Source organism: Peromyscus maniculatus, chromosome 5 (genome assembly GCF_049852395.1).
Source record: "Peromyscus maniculatus bairdii isolate BWxNUB_F1_BW_parent chromosome 5, HU_Pman_BW_mat_3.1, whole genome shotgun sequence".
Taxonomy (NCBI): domain Eukaryota; kingdom Metazoa; phylum Chordata; class Mammalia; order Rodentia; family Cricetidae; genus Peromyscus; species Peromyscus maniculatus.
In genome coordinates this window covers 6083900-6104790 of record NC_134856.1, presented here as the reverse complement: position 1 = coordinate 6104790, position 20891 = coordinate 6083900, and the positions used below count along the sequence as shown (strand labels likewise).

Below are 20891 nucleotides of genomic sequence, written 5' to 3'. Positions count from 1 at the left end.
AAAACATGACCATTTGAGGCAAATGCTTCAGAAACATACCCTGGTCACTAAGCTACTCCAGATTGCTCTGATGCTGCACTGAATACCATTACAGAGGGTAGAACACATGCTGGCCTAAAGCCAGTGACTCTGCAGATGAAACTCAATGTGGGCGGGGTGGTTTGGGCAGAAAGGAAAGGGGATCATCACACCAAACTCTTAGTCTTAGTTAGCAGTCTGTAAATTGTAAAACATATCTACTTTACAGTGTATTGCTTTGTAGTGAGTTGAAAATAACTGATAATAGGTATAAAAGTAAGTCTATAAATGTTGAGATCTCTGAGGGACTAGACTCCTTGTAGGAAAGAGTCCAGAAATATAGAAAGAGGTGAGTAAAGATCCTAATTCAAATACTTTAGTAGCTTTTAGAAGAGTAAACTGTCTTAAAAAGACTGTAACACTATTCCCAAACTCTTTGTGGTATTTGTGTTCATTGCTATTCACCTCTGGGACTGTGGGTATCTCAACAGAACATAGACTCCAGCAGAAGAGGAGAGAAACTGCACTGGCTTTCTAGGGCATGATTCTTCCACAAGTCATCTTTACCACTTGGCCCCAGTCTTTGTTGAGTTTTCTTTCTGAAGAATGACTCTCCTATTATTCTTCAAACATTTACCTGACCTCTGCTCTTTACTTTCAAAAAAGAAGGTTTTATTCATCCACTATAACATCAAAACAGGTAGATGTTTTTCTGCTGTTATTTAATAATTCTATGTGGAGATAATAATTTACTGAGTAAGGTTATTATTATATGTGAATCATGTTATTAAAGAGATTGAAGAAAAGAGTAAAAATGTAGAGGAAAAGAGAAAGAAAAAGTTAGTGTCCTATTATTAATGTTCAAAAAGGAATATATGCTAGCTCAAACATTGATTTTTATGTACATTATTAAAATATCCTGACTCCTTGATATTTTATGTATTATATTTGTGGATCCTTCACACAATTACTTATGATGTTTTAGATGAAAGTTATGGTTTTGAGCAGAATAATATGCACATTGGAGAATCACCTTCCTGCCACAATAAGAAAAATTCTCATTAATACAGGGGAAGTGGAATGTGAGAAAATGAGCTTCTTGGGTCATGGTCATATCAGTTTTAATGATGAGAGTTTTGGAAATAATTCCTTTCAAGTGTAAAAGATAGGTTTTAGAAGCCATTTTATCTCTGATAACCAGTATTCACAGAAATCCTTTTGAAATTTTCTTATTTGTAATCTGTAAAATCCACTGCTTGGCTTTATTGCCAGGCTTCCTCTACACTATAGTTATGCTTCCTGGAAATAAGTGCTAGGGACTGAACCAGTTTTCTTTGTGGAACTAAGGCTATATACTCAAGAAAATTCTCAAATTAGTTGCTTAGCACATGTCTCAAAGTGGTAATTTTGCACAAAACACGGTGACCAGACATGGAATCATGTCATCGGTTTTATTCAATTCAAAGGAGCTTTCAGATATCAGAAGTCAGTTTAAGAAAATAACATTGGTTGGTTTTCTGAAAACAACTGAATGAATGCTACTGTGGGGAGAAATAGCACACTGCTACATTACTATTGTTGCTGATTATTAAAAACAACTTTTACCTGATTAATGTGCTACCTCGACAAACACAATTCTACTTCATACTCTCAAGACAGTATCTGGCTCAAAACTCCTACTTCTTATATTCATGAGTTTAGCTGCAAAATGTTCACATCAGATTTGTTGCTTATAATGCACAAGTAGACTATACTTCTTAACATTTTTTCTTGACCAAGCCCCCTGCTATATACCGCCAGGAAGCTTCCACCCCCACTGAATTCCTTTTCCTTCTCTGCAGTTAAAAATATCAGAATGTAATCATTTGGTGATTATGATCACTTTCAGGATTTATCAGGGTCTGTTGTTAGTCCCTGTGACTTGAGGGCCACATAGTCAAACTGCAGGTTGAATAAGGGATACACTTCAGAGCTTTACTAATTATTATAATGATCCAGTTAACAGACAGCATGGTGTAAACTGCATTCTTCTAATGGTGATATTGGTGAAACAGTAGATAATTTTCTAGAGGCTTAACTCCTTAGTTTCTAACCTCTCTGCTAAGTACAGTTATGTCTGTTCTAAGGTCACATCATCAAAGAAACACCCACCTAAGTGCAAATGTTTACATGCCCTCTACATCAGGTGATACGTTGTAGTTTCTAAGATTACAATCCAAAGTATCATGGAAAGATTTGTTTGTTTGTTTGTTTGTTTGTTTGTTTGTTTTTCAAGACAGGGTTTCTCTGTGTAGCTTTGTGCCTTTTCTGGAACTCACTTGGTAGTCCAGGCAGGCCTTGATCATAGCCTGTCTCTGTCTCCAGAGTGCTGGGATTAAAGGCGTGTGCCACCACCGCCCGGTGGAAAGATTTTTTATTGTGGAAGATACTTGGGCAGCTATCTTTGTATTAAACATCAACAAAGGCATTTGAAAGATTCTGCTATCTGAGCTCCATATGAAGAAAAACACAATGGTGTGACATTCCTCCCTTCATTGTGAGAGGAAGGAGAAAGAAAACTCCAGCTGTGTGTTTTTAAGGTGTAGCTTTTATTTTACTTAGGATCAAATATAGATAATTTGGTTTCCAAATGTAGTTCAGTTTCCTTGTCCTTTTTCTCTTTCTCTTTGTGTAAGAGGTATATATGTACATTGTGTGTGTGTTTGTGTGTGTGTGTGTGTGTGTGTGTGTGTGTGGTATATATGTGTGTGTGCACACATGCATGTGTGTATATGTGTATTACTAAAACTCATTCCCCATACACATTTTTAAAATAACTTTACAAATTATATCATGTACAAGTTTATGTAGTACTGGAAGACAAAAAGTCATGCTCTAAGGCAGTGGTTCTCAACTTGTGGGTCATGACTGGCTTGGAGTTTTATATCTGATATTTACATTACAATTTATAACAGTAGCAAAATTGCAGTTATGAAGTAACAACAAAATAATTTTATGGGTGGGAGTCACCACAACATAAAGAACTATTTTAAAGGGTCATAGCATTAGAAAGGTTGAGAACCACTGCTTTAGAGCAAGCTCACAGTGCCCTAAAATTTTCCACTATACCCTACTTCCAAAATGACTCATCTCCCAATAATACTATGGTTTGATGATCTATCCCGTGAGGGACACTGATCAAAGTGATTAAAGCAAAATTAAAGGTACAGATTAGATATGAAAGGTACTAGTTCTGTTAATAACCTAGCAGTTCCCTGCTGTACATAAGACATGGCATTATATAGTTATGATTTTTCTCTTATGTAACTTAGCTTATATGTGTGAAGCCAATATAAGTACATAGTTTTCTTGGAGCTAACAGTGAGAAGAGAAAAGACCCAAGAAGAATAAAATTCCACAAAAATGTATTCCTACCTAAACATAGCTAAGTGGAAAAATTCAGCATAGACAAATGTTCTGTGTGTCTGAAGAATTTAAAACAGGACAATTTTGTTGTAGCATTCGTACACTGTCTGAAGGTGTAGTCCTGTGACTGGTGTAATGAAAAGTTTAATAGCCAATAACTAAATAGGAGGTATAGTGCTGTGGGATGTCTCTCTGTATGCTATGAATATGTGTTGTTAGCATTGGCTAATACATAAAGCTGTTTTTGCCTATGGAAAGACAGCTTAGAGGTAGGCAGGAAATCCAAGGAGAGAGGCAGGAAGAGAAAGGCAGAGTAGGGAAGACTCCAGCATGCCGCCCAGGAACAACGTGTAATGGGACACAGGTAATGCCATGGAACACGTGGTGATACTTAGACTAATAGAAATGGGTCAAGTTATAAGAGTTAGCTAGCAAGAAGCCTGACATGGGCCATGCAATTGGTAATTAATATTAAGCCTCTGAATGATTATTTTGTAAGTGTCTGTGGAACCTTGGGGCTGGACAAGATTGGAGAAACCTTCTGGCTACATTTGGCTGCAAAAAGTGTTGGCTTGTCTTTCCACCTAAAACATGAGAGAACTTTAAAAGAAATTCTAAAATTGAGCTAACAACAGCTTTCTACTTCATGTCTCATGCACACTGAGATATAGAGACTCCAAGATACAGAGACACTGTGGCACAGTATCTTGACTACAGTATGGTGGGTACACATGCTTGAGTACAGCATGCCAGTTTCCTGCCTTGGTACACAGAGGTGTCTCCAAGTCATGCAGCACACTGCGTGGTGGATTTGGCTTTTACTCATACAAACAAAAAGGGTTTATGGGCCAGCTGCATGCTCCCTGATGGCAGCATGGACCCCAGAGTTAGTGAAAGCATGACTCTCCTGGGTACCCCTGCCATGTTGAAAAGCTGGGGTGGGCAGAGTCACCAGCCAAGGCTGCTGGGCCTAGCCACACAGCTTAGCAGTTTAAAATCTCTCCTGGTCAGAGACGAATTATAGATTCACAATGAGACAGATTAGGATGGAATAAAACTCTAAACTGTTTATAGTGTATATAAAAATGTACATAAGTTTGAAAGACAGAGGAAAAGGAGGATAGACAGTTATGTGAAGAATATGAAGAAATAGTTTTAAAAAATAAATTATTTAAAGAATAAAAATAATATAAAAATAAGCCACATAAAGATTAAAATTACACAGAGAATCTACATAATATTGTCTTTGGGATTTTTAACTGCAGAGAGACATTTGATTGTAAAGGCTGCTGAATTAAACATTATATACATACACATCTATGTGTACACACACACACACACACATATATGGTATCTTGACTTCAAAATTTGTTTCTCAAGATACACTGCTTTGGAAAAGAGGTTCTGCTTTTGTTTCTACAGAAGATGGAAACCTATAGATTGCTTCTAGGCTAATATGGTTTGATCACCAAGATTCTGTGTGAGGTCTCAGATGATCGAACATCCAGAACAACTTCAAGGCAACTGGCTCAGAGAACATCACGTCACAGTTTACTCCAGTCAGGACTTGACCATAATTCTTAATTTCCTCAGGATCCTCATAAGATTGTAGTGCCCCCAACCAGCAGGAAATAAGAATGTGAAGCTATGCCCAAATTCCAAAAATATTGCTTATGAATGTTTATTTTTATTTAAAGCAGGTTGATTTTATTTATTTATTTTTATTTATTTATTTATTTATTTATTTATTTATTTATTTATTTATTTTTTGTTGTTGTTTTTCGAGACAGGGTTTCTCTGCGTAGCTTTGCGCCTTTCCTGGAGCTCACTTGATAGCCCAGGCTGGCCTTGAACTCACAGAGATCGGCTTGGCTCTGCCTCCCAAGTGCTGGGATTAAAGGCGTGCACCACCACCACCCAGCCTAGGTTGATTTTAAATGCAATCTCTTTCTAAAGAAGAAAAGGGATGATATTATAGATATGATAGAATGAAAGGGTAGATTATTGAATCTACTTTTAAAGAGCAACAACTCTTTTGAAATGTTTTACAATGCTATGGATTTTAGTCTATTGATACAAATTTAAAGTTATTTTTGTTATACTATATATATATATATGAATATATATTTCTGCTCTTGTTTAAGGTACGTTTGTGTACCTCATTTGAAATTGTAATGTATAATTAAGAAATATAGATTAATAATTAGTCATCCATGATAATCAAATTTCTAGACATGTTAGTTAAGTTTTCTAGGTATAAATAGATATATTTCAATTAAGTAGGTGATCTTCAAACACTTCAAAGATCTACAAAATATGACATTTAAAATGTTTTAAAAACTTAGACTTTCTAGACAATGAGACACATCTACTCTTGGCAGCACTGATTTACTTCAGAGAGGAGGATGGGCATCGAAGACACTCCATGTGGAGTTTATCTTCTTCTTGGCAAAAATGCCATTTGGGCAAGAGGCTGCTCTTGCCTGGAATGCTGAAAATATGTTGTGCAAAATAGACATGGAGGACCAAAAGGAAAATGATCACTGAATTTCCCAAAATGGGGCAAATTGGTTCTTCAGGTTCCTGCTTCACAGAGTAGACTGACAAATATTCTACAGGACACAGGGAGAAGCAACTAAAAATCTCAAGGCCTATTGGCTGAATATGGATGCCCCGACATTGCAGAGAAACCTAGGGTGATGGTCCAGGAAGCTAGCTGTTTCTGTCATAACTCATATTTTTGGGAAGTCACTTGTTTGCACTTTCTGTTTAACTAGGACACAGGGAGAAGCAACTAAAAAATTCTAGGCCTGTTGGCTGAAGATGGATGCCCCAACATTACAGAGGAACTTTGGATGACTGTCCAGGCAGGCAGCTGTCTTTGTCATTTCCAGAATTTTGAAAGTTGCTTATAATGCATTTCCTTTTCATTTAGGTAACATTATACCCTTCTGGGCTCTTTGATATAGTTGAAGACTAGATAGTTATAATTACAGTTTTCCTTAGTCATGATGAAAGATAAATTAGAAATGAAACTTTAAACTCACAAATACAGGATAGATAGAATATTTTGTTTAATTTTGTCAAATACAAGTAGACTAGATATTATAACTGTAATTTTGGCTTGATAGCTGTTCTATTATATGTAATTTTACTATGTTAAAGTTAATTCCTTCCTTTTTGATTAGACAGAAAAGGAGAAGTAATGTGGGATCTTTTTCTGTATGCTGTGAATATATGTTGCTGTGACTGGTTGATAAATAAAGCCATTTGGCATATGGCAAGTCAGGTTATAGCTAGGTGGGAAACTGAAGAGAGAGGCAGGAAGAAGAAAGGCAGAGGGGAAAGAGATGCCAGCACTGCCGGGAGAAGCAAGATGTAAAAATACCAGTAAGCCATGGCCATGTGGCAACTTCTAGATTTAATAGAAATGAGTCAAGTTATAAGAGCTAGCTAGCAAGAATCCTATCATAGACTGTGCAATTGGTAATTAATGTTAATCTTCTAAATGATTATTTTGTAAGCGGCTGTGGGAACTTGGGGCTGGGCAAGACTGGGGAAACCTTCTGGCTAGAGTATAGGTGAGATTTCTAGGTAGAGAAAGAAAGAGGAGGAGGAATCCAGGCTTGCAGGAGAAGTACCGAGAGAAAACAGGAGGTGCAAGATGGATTGAGTTTATGCTACATTATTGAACATAGATTAGTGTAAATGGGTTTATTTTAGTTATTATAGCTAGTTGGGAACAAGCCTAAGCTATACGCTGATCTCTCATAATTATTAGGAAGTCTCTGAGTCATTATTTGGGAGCAGGCTGGTGGGACAGAGAAAGACACAATTTGATGCAAGTTTAATAGTCAATGAAAATGTGTGCCAAGAAAAAATCAGGGAGAAAGTTACAGATGAAATCTAGGATAGTTTAATTTTAGAAAATGCAAAGTCTTTGAAAGACTATTTAAAATCTTCATTATTTACCTTAAAGACAGGAATTAAAACTAATTTCAGTGAGTGTCGATAGGACTATCCTAACACAAAGATATCAAGACAACCTATTATTCTAAGGTGGCTTTCTTCTTAAATGATTACCTTTTAGGACTATTGATCATACCAATTTTAACTTCTCTCTCTACAAATATCATTTAACTTAGGCAAATGCTATACAGACAAAATGACAGAAACTGTATCTAACCATTCAGGCAGTCAATATAGACTACATCCAATGTTAATGCTTAGTATAACATTAAACTAATTATTGTATCATTTCTAACATTTATTACTTTGATAAGCTTACTATATTAATTTCCCCTTTAATTATTCTTATTAAATAGGAGAATCATCCATATAAAACTAAACTGCATTCAATATCCTAATGTTTATACTTGTAAATGAAGATAGTATATGTTTTCACATCAATAAAGCCATTGAAATTATATGAATAATGTCCTGACCATGGTATTATAATAATTAACACACTACAAATGCTAAGTGGCTATCAGGAAGACTGATTTTGATCAGCATCTCTATTTTTATTTTGGTTAATTTTCTACATAATGCAAAACATTATGCACAAAAAATCATGCACACCCCACAATAAGAAAAGGATAGTGAATAATTGTATCAAAGCCGTTTTTGTGAAAATTTTGTAAATTTACTTATGTTTTTGAATTTTAGCTGGACATAAGACTCATTTAGCAGCAACATAAGTTATTGTAGTATGTGCCGGGAATTTACTTGCTAGTAAGATATTTATGCTACCTGTTCGAAATTAGAAATACAATGATATCAAAATCCCATGTTTAATTGATTAATATACAAAAGAAATAACTTAAGAACAGCACCTCAGTATTCTGCCATATGTGAATTTTTTTCTGGGGCACAAAATATTTAATACCATAAACTCCCATCTTCTAATTGAATGGCTGTTCTACACCATTAGATACTTTCTTATACAAAGTCAAATATCATACATTTAATTCCAGTAGATGTTAGCCTGAATGCTTCCTCTTTGGCTAAAGCATGAGCCAGGCCTATGACTACACTCTTCTAACCTTCATCAAATCCAAACCTGCCCTGTCTAATATCAGATCCTTCCCTTGGGATGGCAACTAAGCCGTTTACTGTCATTTCTATCACTGAATACGTCTTTCACGATTTTGACCATTTGCTATCATATCATAAATGTTATTGTCATTTATTACTATTGTGTGACAGTCTTCCTGAGAAGTCCGATTCAAATGTCTGTGCATACCTGCTAGGTATGATACCACCAATGATACCACCAATGTCCAACTTGATAAGCTAATGAGTTACTATTGAATTGCTTATAGGAATATGGGTAAAGGGCTATTTACAGGAGTAGAAATGACTAAAAGACAGCTGCACCACTAAAATTCTGCCCCAGGGTGGGTGAGAGCTCATGGAATCTCAAGGCCTCCAGCACACTGCACAACTTGAAGAAAGCTCAACAAGTTGCCAAGTGAATTTCTGAGTCTCATAGCTGTTTTGTTTCTTCTTTTTTTTTATTTAGAGAATCCTTTATTAATTTTTGTAATCAAACACACATAGATAAGACCTTACATATTTAATACAGTGAGTTACCCCTGTACAAATGGAAAAAAAATAAGTTCAACATTTCTAGACCAATATGGCTGTTAATTTCTGTACAATGCCAACTCAACACGGTAAACTGGGATACTTTTTCCAAAGTTGACAGCACAGCTAGTTTCCAAAAATCCAAATTACATATATATATATATATATACATATATATATATATATATATATATATATATGTGTGTGTGTGTGTGTGTGTGTGTGTGTGTGTGTGTGTGACCAATAATAGCAGTGTGTTATGCATCAATAGCAGCAACAGTTTTTATAGGTTCTGCAGTCACTTGAACAAAATTGTAGAGACATCCAGCATACTCCATTAAAAAAAAAAGAAAGTAAAAAACCAAACCCCAAAAAACAGCACAGTCCTGTTACTCTTTCTATACAGCTGAGCTGGCCTGTGCATTGTTTCTCAGCAGTCCTTACTGCATACATAACCATGGGGAGGAAAGAGTATGAGGTAGCATAGTGCATCTTGTTATTTCCAGGGACTTTCAGAAATTTCTAAAGTTTTTATTTCGTGAGTTTAACAAATTTCTCCAGAAGATATAATGTTTCACCTGCCTTTAGAACTAATGTTTTAAGGAGGTTCTCTACAACATGGGATATTTTATCTTGGATGAAAGTACTATACAACAAGTGTAAGGCTGATACCATCTGTAGATCATCACAAATCAGATTTATACCTAGGGACTTGTTAAAAGGCAGAGAAACAAGCTCAAGGCATCCCCTTTGGTTGCAGTCAGATGCCCTTAACAGAGTGGATCTAGTAGACTTTTTATAGAACAGGGAAACGGAAATTTTCCACTTTCAACATGTGAGCTCTCCTGAGATGATTCTATGTTTTTCTTCTACACCATAAGTCAAATCCAATTATCTTTCATCAACAGCAAAATTGGTTGGTCAGAGCACAGCTTCAAATTGGAAGGTAAAAATCTAATGAAAAATACTTTGTTGAAATGATGCCCAAAAATATCTCAATATCAGATAAGACCTCGGTACACCCTTGCCATGATGTAGATAAAGTGGCTTATTCAGCCTTACAAGTAAAATGATGTAAAATACTGCCTACTCAGTTTCTTCAAGCACCTTTGTTTCTTTCAAAATATAAGCATTTTATTAAGTTTTGTTTCCTGAAGAGGACAGATACTTTCCCAATGACAAGATGTAAAACATCTGTTTTTAAACTCTGTCAACACTTGCTTTTTTATTTATATCTCTAATAACTATTATTCTAGCCTCACCACACTAGATCTCTCATTTTAAAATATTTCATTAAGACATGCAAATCAATAGTTAATGATAGTCGCCAGTCACTTTCACCACCCAATACCACAGAGATAGAATTCAGGCCATTTGATTTGTTATTTTGGTGTTAGCATCTGAGACTATCCAACAAATATATGAGTACTTATAGGAAGAATACATGTGATCCTAAATGTGGTAACAGTCTGAGGACTTGAGCAGAGAGCTAGAATTGTGAATTTACGGAAAGATGCTAGTACCCTGGGAATCTATCTCATCAATGGAGCACTATCCTAGTGAATGCATTGTGATGTCAGTGGTATGATATTCTATTCAACCAAAACATAAACAACTAAAATAGTCTCCAATGTGCTTATTCATTAAGAATGAGATATAGTCCAGAATTTCCCCTTAAAGGAATAACGCTGGTACAGATACTACGAGGGATGTGGCCAGAGATCCACCTCAAATAGTTCACTCTTTGTAGACTTCCTGGGTGTCAGAGAGATCTGTCCCAAGTCTAGCTGTTATTAGGTAAACAGTTACAGAGACCTTTTCAATTTTGCATGAGGAAGAATTCCTGTACTTGACAGTATTTATCTGAAATAGACCCACTAGGTTAAATGAAGTATTTTTGCTTTTTAATTTTAATATTTTATTCTTCCATTTTTGGCTTCTGCCTCTTTCTTTTCATAAAATCTAAATCTAACATGCCTTATACTCCAATGTCCATTTCCTGGACAGTCTAACCTGTAACAGATTAGTTACTAGGAATAAGAACATATTTAATTCCCAGGATTAATATGATAAAGCATCAATGAACGTTGGATGAATTCGCCACTGCTTAAATGCTGAACACTTGTAAATAAAGACTAACAAACTATCCCAATGTTTCTTGCTGAATGCACACTCTATTACTAGTAAATGCATTCTAGAGTGTACTGAATGTTCTAGAGTGAGTATACTCAATGAGAAATTTTGTTCATGCTTTTAGATTGAAAAATGCAACCAGAATCAGTGAAAGTATCAAATCATAGAAAGTGGAGAGAAGAACCTGGTAAAGGTGGTAATCAGCCTCAGATCCATAAAGCCCTTAGAATAGACATCACTGAGATCAGGAGTAACATGAAGCAGGAAGGAGGTCAGGGTTTCAGTGTCGATCTGGGAAGGAAACAAACTCTACTCTTCAAGCAGGTGCTTCCACAGCATTTGCCAGCATTCTCCTTTCATAATTTGCATGGCAATTGTGTCTTTCTCCATAAACACATGAAGGAGGGCAGTTTTAGCCCTAGGGAGAGACTTCAGTGGATAGAAGAATTGCTACACAAACATGAAGACTTGAAATCCAATACCCAGAAGTCATGTTAAGGTGAGTAGTGTTCCTGCTATGAGTTGAACAATGATGGCAGGAGAATAGCTGGAAACTTGTGGGCCAGTTCGTCGGGTGTACCTAGCAGTGAATAGGAGAAATTCTGTCTCAAGATGGAAGGTGAAGATCAATGACCAACATTTGAATGTTTTTTCTTTTGTTTTGTTTTATTAAGATAAAGTGTCTCTCAGTGTAGATCTGACTGTCCTGGAGCGCAGAGTAGACCAAATGGACTTGAAATCACAGAATCTGCCTGTCTCTGCCTCGTGAGTGCTGACACACATGACGTGTTCCGATTTCTGTATACAAGCCACAGCACACAGGTGACCCATAGATACTAGCAACTCAAGGCAATGCCAATTCCCATCACAGGAAGCTTTATAACAAAAGTTTACAGAAAAAAATCTAGGAATCTTATCTTAAAAGTGTTTCTGAGGCAGAATAAAATCCTGAAGGGCCATAGCATTGGTTATTGAATGGAAACTGTGTGATGCCAACTCTCTGTGTTCTTAGTGAGGAAGTCAGTGAACTTCTTTAGAGTGGGTGTTTCCAGCTTCATCACCCATACACTCTGCCTTGTAGCAATTAGATAAAATGAGAGTGACTTCATGCTAGTTCGTGGGCTGACAACACAAAGATTTCATTTCCATCACTAATTCTTCTACCTTTAATGGGCTTATTAACTATAAAATCAAGGATGATATCATCAAGTAAAAGGAAGACAGATTGTTGTAACCAAGCATTGGTGTATTTTTAATCATGGGTGGATCATAGAGGAGCTCGTGAACTCAAGTGTCCTCACATCAGCATGGAACTTTGGGTATTCTGGATGCTCTACAGAGCTCAAAGGTGGCCCACACTAAATCTCCCCTCATTTTTAGAAAACATTTCACTCCTTATCAAACGAACTTAATGGGGGATCCAAGAGCAAAGAAAGTTGAGTTCAAACTGATCTGCCAACAGTCTCTGTGTTACTTAGAATACCATAGGGAATGGCTGTCCTTGGAGAAAGGTAATGTGGTTTGATTTTTCAAATTTAGCAGGAGCAAATGCACTTTTATAATATTAAAAAATGCTTTGTTCAACACTGGTCTGCCATCTCTCTCTGGAAAATTTACAGGAGGATACAATTTTGAGCTGACTGCAAGTGAAGATGCTATTTAGAGCCATACATAATGAAATAAACCCCTTAGTTATGAATCAGTTATTATATTTCACTGAACTCCAACTGTTTCTTTCTCACTGCTTAATTTCATTCTCGCTTTTGTTATTATGCCTAAAGAAACCATTTTAGCATTTTTTGCATGCACTTTGAGAATCAAAAATTCCATCTACAAGTTTTCAGCTTCTGCCTCTAATTGCTTCACTGGTTGTTCTGGCTGCTTTAATAAATAATATTGTCTGCATTCTGCTAGTCCCTGTTTATTTATTATTTCTCTAAGGGGAAAAGTATCTGTTTGAAAGAGAGAGAGAGGGAGGAAAAGAGAACAGAAAAAAAAAAACAATAAACACAGTCCACTCTCCAAATTAGTACAAGGTTCGCTGAAAGATGACATAGTTTTACATTAACCTCGTTAAGCAGCTATGGTTGCTTCTACTCTGGTTTCTTAAAGAAACTATTCTTTACAGTTGACTCCAAGGTCTATTGTCTGACTTTATTTATCATAGCAACATAGCTTGTATTAAAGTATAGCTAAGCTAACTATGGAGGGATTGGTTGTCCTGTGGTTATTCAGTCATACTTCTAATAATAGAACACAAATACAAGGCATGGGATGTATCTTTGTAAGAAAAAAATTTCTGAAAACTGTGAGCTTAATCACTATAACAAGGAGAACAAACTGAAATATGAATGAGTGACTGGATATAATTGTAAATGTAAATGAATGAATGAATGTACATATATAATACCATGTGCTGAGTTAGTTACAACCAGTTTAGTTAGGAATAGAAAGGCTTTGGAATGGTATTGAGAGTGTTTGTACTTTAAGGTGGGAAACAATAAAACTTCTGTTTGGAAAAATGAGTACAGACAGCAAATAAATCAAGTTTTAGTTATTTAAACACATTAGATTATTGTCATTATACCATTGTATTCTCCAGGTAGGAATTAAAAAAAATTTGTGTAGCATCTATGGAATTTTCACAAAACATTAAAAAAATCAAACTGCAATATGATCTCATGGTCCCACTTCTGAGTATTTACCAGAAAGAAGTGAGGTAAGCATCTCAAAGACATATAAGCATTCCCAAGTTCACTGAGACATTACTCATAACTTTCAGGAGAGGAATCATATATGTATCTATGAATGATGTTAGATAACTACAATATCATATATATATAACAATGGAATATTATTCAGCCTGAAAAACGTAGATACCAAAATATGTTTATATATATATATGGAGACTTTGGAGACAGTGCAGTAAAAGAAAAGGTAATAACAAAAGGAAAAGAGTGCATGGTTCACTTACATACAATCTCTAAAACAACTAAACTCATTTAGAGAGGTGATAACAGTCATGGGAGAGTGGAATTGGGGAGCTGCTGATGAACAAGCATGATTTTAGTTGCATGACCTGTGCTCACAGGTTACAGCACTGGGCTGAGCTCTTGACAATGTGATGAGTATATCCACCCCTTTACACACACACACACACACACACACACACACACACACACACACACACACGTATTATTGCAAGACTGAGGAGGAAATCAGCCAATGTAGAGTATTATTCCATATTAATTCGATGTCCTGTATAGTCAGAAATGCCTCTCTTTCAGCATCACTGGTGATGCTGGTGGTGAGGAGTGTTTGCATGAAAAGAGCTCATTAACAGCGAGCCTGGCAACCAAAAAGAGGTACAAAAAATGCCATCGTACCAGGAGGAAAACAGCGAAGCACTGCTCTTGTGTTGAGTGGGCACTTATGTTCAGGAGAGGGATTAGGACAACAGAATATGTGGCCACTGTGATCCAGTGTCAATCACCTATTCTCTTACTAAGTGGTCATTGGTCTGACTTCTAATATAAGCAGCCTGTGCAATCGTATTCAAAGTGAATATTCTGATCTGTTTGGGAGGCATCTAGGCAGTGGTACCAGGTCCTGTGCTCATTGCATGAGTTAGCTGTTTGAAACCTAGGGCTTATGCAGGGACACTTGGCTCAGTCTGGGAGGAGGGGACTGGACCTGCCTGGACTGAGTCTACCAGGTAGATCTCAGGCCTTGGGGAGGCTTTGCCCTGGAGGAGGTGGGGATGGGGGGTGAGCTGGGGGGAAGGGGAGGGGGGCAGGAGGGGGGAGAACAAGGGAATCTGTGGCTGATATGTAGAACTGAATGGTACTGTAAAATAAAATAAAAGGAAAAAAAAACGAAGTGAATATTCTGAAAACAGCAGAAAGCTACTGCTTTAAAAACAGCCTCTGTTCACTTCAAAACCACAGTGACTCCCAATATAGATCTGAAATAAATTTATTGTAGGGGAATGGGCTACATGAGCTTTGTATACAAGTGTCCACTTATTTTCAAAATTCACTGTATGGTAGGTATTTTTCATCTTACATGTAAATAATTCTCTACATTTCACATCAGTTTTGTGAGTTTGTCACAAAATATGGCATTTTTAGCAAACATTAGTTGGTATCATTTGATTCACATTCAAGAATCTGAGATCCAGTTGGCCACTCCTGGACTTAGTGTTTAGTAGTAGTGGTTAGTGGTAGGTTTAGGTCCTGCACTCATAAAAATCTGATACACCCTTGTCATGTACATGCACCTCATTTTTTTCCAAGTTTCAGCTTCCTTTCTGCAAAACTCAAATCTTACCATTTCTCAGTACTTTGAAATAAGATTAGATTCATCAAATAAGTTTCAGGTGGATTCCCCTATTCATCTCCCAAATCACACCATAGCTCCCAGTCAGTAGTAAAACACTGTAGAAAGTATCAAAACCGATGAGTGGGGCCGTCCCACACAGACTCGACTTAACACCAGAGCTATTTTTTCTGCTTCTGTTGTAGTCACACTGGTTTTGGTGAAGAAAACTTAGAAAATGAAGAATGAATTAAACTTGCAGTGCAGTGATCACAGATGAAGAAAGGAGCTGTGCCATACAGGTGGAAAAGGGACAATTGAGTACCAAAACAGCCCAGTGCAAGGATTTAGTCTAGAGTGTCTCTAGTGAACGCTTCTCAGTCTGGCTAAGGCAGGCTCTACCAGGAAGTAGGAATGAAACTTTTAGGAGGTGAATCTTGTATAAGGAAGTGAAATTGCATGGGTGGGCTTTTCTAGAGGATATTGAGACCATTGTCTCCTCAAATCTCTCTCTCTCTCTCTCTCTCTCTCTCTCTCTCTCTCTCTCTCTCTCTCTCTCTCATGCACTTTCTCTCTTTTGCTTCATAGTTGTCATATTGTGAGCAGCCTCTTCAGCAACATGACCCCCACTTTGGTACATGGAATTTCACAGGCTCAAAGCAGCATTGCCACATACCAGGAATCTGAACTTCTGAGACAGTGAGCCTCCAGCCCATCCTTCTATTAAGTTAGTCACAGGTATTTTGCTACAGGGTTAGAAAGCTGATTGTCCGAGTTGTTTTTCTCAGTGCTGTGACAAAATACTTGACAAAGGTGGCTTAATGAAGAGGGGGTTTCCCATGGCTCACAATCTGAGGTGCAGCACATCATGCCAAGGAAGGAAAGGCAGCAGCTGAGGCCACTGGTCCCCTTCCACCTCCAGTAAAGAAGCAGAGAGTGGAAAGAGCTGATGCTCAGTTAATTTCCCTCATTTGATTGAGTTCAGGATCCCAGACCCTGGCAAAACACTGCTCATGGAAGGTAGGATGGGCAGGAAGGTTTCTTCTCACCTCAATTAAACCTTTCTGGAAAAACCCCCTCCTAGACACACTTAGTGATAAGTTCCCATGGTGATTCTAAATGCATTCATGTTGACAATGAGAGTCATCCATCTGTTTGTGTGATACTTGGGAAGTTCATTGTCCTGTCCTTATCACCTTTCTGTATTAAATGAAGATACTGATTAGACATACCATCTCAAGGTGTTATCACAAGAAAGCAGCATATTAACACAGGCCATAAGACATATTGATCACATTGGTGACAATATTGCAATCATAAGCTTGAAAAAGTTAAAATAAATGACATTATTTATATTCTTTAAAATATATCTTAACCTAAACAACAAAATGATAGAGTACGCCCCAAACTACCATATCATTCTACATAGATCTAGCCATGTTTACTATAATTCTCTTCTCAACTAGCTACTGGATGTTTAATTTTCATTTAATTTTTAAAATGAGAGGCCTGGAGTGTCAGCTCAGTGTTTTAAAGTGCTCATTGCTCTTGCAGAGGACCTTAGTTTAGTTCCTGCTTCCCACATAGTTGCTCACAAGCATTTGTAATTCCTTTTCTAAGGGTTCCACTGTCCTCGACAGACTTCAGTGCACACTACCCATATACATGGTGCACAAAGATACACACAGACAAAAAACACATACACGTAAAACAAATAAATTCATCTCTGAAAAGTTAAAATGTGTCATGGCTTAGCCCTAATTAGATAGTAATGCTAATAGGTGAAACATCTAATAAAGTGACTTCATTTGCTCCATGCCCTATGAGGAATATAGCGTCATAGACAGTGAAGAAAGTGATTCTCAGAGACCTGTAAGGCTGACAGCTATGCTGCAAAACAACAGTGATATGATTTTTGACTTAATCTATCTGAGTTGAAAAACATCATCTTTAAATAAATTGTCAGAAATTTGTCTACATTACTGAGCAACAACGTATGTAATAGAGAAGAAAAAAGCAAACTCTTAATTAATGTTCCTGGGAGGAAGACAGTGTGATCATGGGTTTTAATGTATATCACTGTTCATTTTCCTGTAGACTGGAATATTGAGATATACAGTTATGAACATATATCTAGATGTAGGTATAAGTATTTCAAAATGCAGGATATTTCTATCTAGGATCTGTATTCAAAAATGAAATCGCACAGGAAGTTGATGAGCCAGCAAATGACTGCATCTTTTAACATAGCAGATGCCACAATGACTGACTATTTTTTTGCAAGATGGCAAAGCAAATATTATTCTGAAAGATGGATACACTTTTGTCAGCATATGAAATGCAGTAGTTCTAAAGAGAAAATAATGTGTAGCTATCCATTGCCCAGAGACTTCCTGAGATGTCACAACCTCTAGATCTATTTTTAAAGGAAAAGTTGTTATAAGCCCATCTGCTAGCTTCATAATGACCTATGCACTGACCTGATTATTTAGAAAATTTAGATTTTTAGTCAAATTAGCCATTTGCGTATAGACATAGGGAAGCTACCTTCTGTAAGCCAACCGGCAGAGGAGGGTGGCAGAAATGGAGAGATGATACTGCAGAGGGAAAAAAGCAGTGGTTCTTTCTTAAAGTGTCATTTCCTGGGGACAATCCACCTGCCAGGACTTTGTGGAGCCCACATACTCCCTGACATATCAAAGTCTCCCACACATACTTTGAAACAGTACCTGTGTCTTCTTTGTATGGGACTAGAGACATGTAGGAACTTGCACTTGCCTGGCATATATCAGAAGCACTGATATGTCTATGTCACCAAAGCACACTTGATCTGTCCATCTCTTCCCAGTATCCCCCTTTAGCTGGACTTAGAAATGGCCTGTTTTGAAGTTAGATGTTTGCTGCTGAAGAATCTCCAGTTTCCTACACACACACACCTTTCTAAATAGTGACAATAATAGATATGGATATCATCAGTTACAGTGAGAATTGCAGCTTGACTCCCTGGGAATTGAAATTACTTCAATAAAACTGGTTTTCCTCAAGTATAAAGGAGAGATTATAAAATGTATGGAAGCAACATGAGGGGTAGTAACTCTGGTTTATGCCTAGTTCTATGATTCAATTGTTTCTTTCATTTTGAGTTATAAAGCTCTTCAAACTTCATCCCTGATTAAGAACATGCCATTCTATAATAATAGCATTGTCATTGGTGTGATGAACACTGAATTTGAAATATATATACATATGTGTGTGATGATAATGTGTGTATCCCTTGTTATGTATTACATATAATACATGATGTATACATATATAAGTATTTGTGTGTGTATGTGTGTGTGATGATAATGTGTGTATCCCTTATTTTTTAGGGAATCGCGCTTTAATATATTCCTGAGAACTTATGTGTTGTTTGCTTATAACAGTTGAAATGTCATCAAACCAAGGTTTGAGATTATTCACATAATTGGACTTCAGTTGCACCCATCTGGTTTTGTACCTTCAGATTCTGTCTCATGCTTGGGGTTGTGGGAAAAGTAAAGATGCTTTCTCACAGAGAACATGAAAGAGGCATACAAATAAGTTTACCTATTCATGCAACAAATGCAACTGTGCTCATTCATGTTAAATCCCACTCTCAAGCCACTGCACAACTATTTTTGGATGTCTATGTAAATTTATTTATTTCTGGATTCTTCCCACCTTTACATTTCACATTTGACCTTCTCACAGGTATAATATTTTCAAGCAGATGAAGGATATTCGGCATGTCTATAGTTTATTATTTGCATCCTGAGATGAGAATGGCCACCAGGCCATTAGTCAAATCCTCACATGGAGGGCTACCTTCTTAGTGATTTTCTCTTCTCCAGAAAACTTTCTTTATATTATCTTCATGGGAGTGTCCTTTCACTGTCCCAAATTTAAAAATAAATTGTATTTTATTAAGAGCTGTGATTAATATGAAAATAATTCCCTTTTTGTCCCAATCTTCTCTTGTTTGAGGCATTTACTGTCCTGAAGAATTTCACCTCTATCTCCTAGCTTTATCACCCTCAAGTCATGAGAACTTCATATATTTTAAGTTTGTAAATAGACGTTAATGAAAAATAATATTCTAAGTAAGTATTAATTTTGGCTTTTTACAAATTTATGTGCAATTTTATATTTACATTGTTTCCACCCTTCTTGCTCATCTCCTAACTCTTTTTGTTTTTTCAAAACCGTAGATACACTATATTTTTTTCAGGTGCACAATAGCTGAAACACATGGAAAGTCTACTACATAAGCATATAATGGCAAAAACATATGGGAAAGCAACTATTAAACTGGTATCTAAAAATAAAATAGTACTATAAATTGTGAGGTGTAAATAATTAGAAGCACCAGAAAATATACTTTTCTTGAGATTTTCTGAAAAAGTCACTGCAAAGATGCCCATCCTAGGTATTCATAGCTTAGAAATTGAAAATGTTTAGTATTTTCACATCCTCCCTCTCACCTACACACTCACACACATCCTCTGACACATACTCATCCACTCTCACACAATCTTTCTCTCTTTCTCTCTCTCTCTCTCTCTCTCTCTCTCTCTCTCTCTCTCTCTCTCTCAGACACACACACACACACACACACACACACACACACACACACACACACACACACGACAATACTTGAAACCCACTCTCAAACACATTACTAGCCAACACCTCAACCTTGGCAACCAGCACACAAGATAATAGATGCTTAGAGTGATTTCAGCTTAAGTATCTACACTGTCATTTGTTGACTTCTAAGAAAGAAAAGATGTCTACAAATAAATATAAAAGAACAGAATTGAGCTTCATTTTAAAGCAAAAAAATAATTTGAAGAAATGATTATGTTTTTATCCTTTGAAAAAATATCTATGCAAGAAAATTCTGAACATGAGGTATTTTTAAATGACACAGAAATATTTTTTTCTGTAAAAGAAACCAGTCCAGATGCTGACTTATCAGAAATGTTCACAAACTGAGAAGAAGGTAATTTCAAACCCACATTCAGAAACAAGATAGGAACTTCTAAATGTAGTGACATGGAGGTCTCATACCTCTGAATTCTAATATATAATTCACTATATCTGTCAGAAGAGACAAAATACAACTGGCAATGCTCATGCAATACTAAAAAATAATAAAGCATAAAATGAAAAAGATCCATCCCAAAGTGCTATAAAATGCTTGCAATTTTGCATCTCCATCTAGTTTTCTCAAGAGCAGGAATAACTTGGTTTACTTTGAAATTTCTGTTTCTAGGCATTGTCTGTAGCTCTGAGTAGATAAATGTATGAATGTACACACCATCCATACAATGAGAGAGAATAAAGCGATGGAAAGCCCTTCATCGCAGAACAGCTCCAAAGGCTCTTCTCTTGTCCTGTGAAGCAGC

General features: G+C 36.6%; 1 protein-coding gene across 5 annotated transcripts in view; it reads right to left on the bottom strand.

The window, feature by feature from the left end:
* The window catches only part of Cdh8 (cadherin 8), a 393789-nt gene that overhangs the window by 133105 nt on the left and 239793 nt on the right, over positions 1 to 20891 (bottom strand). The window lies entirely within an intron of this gene.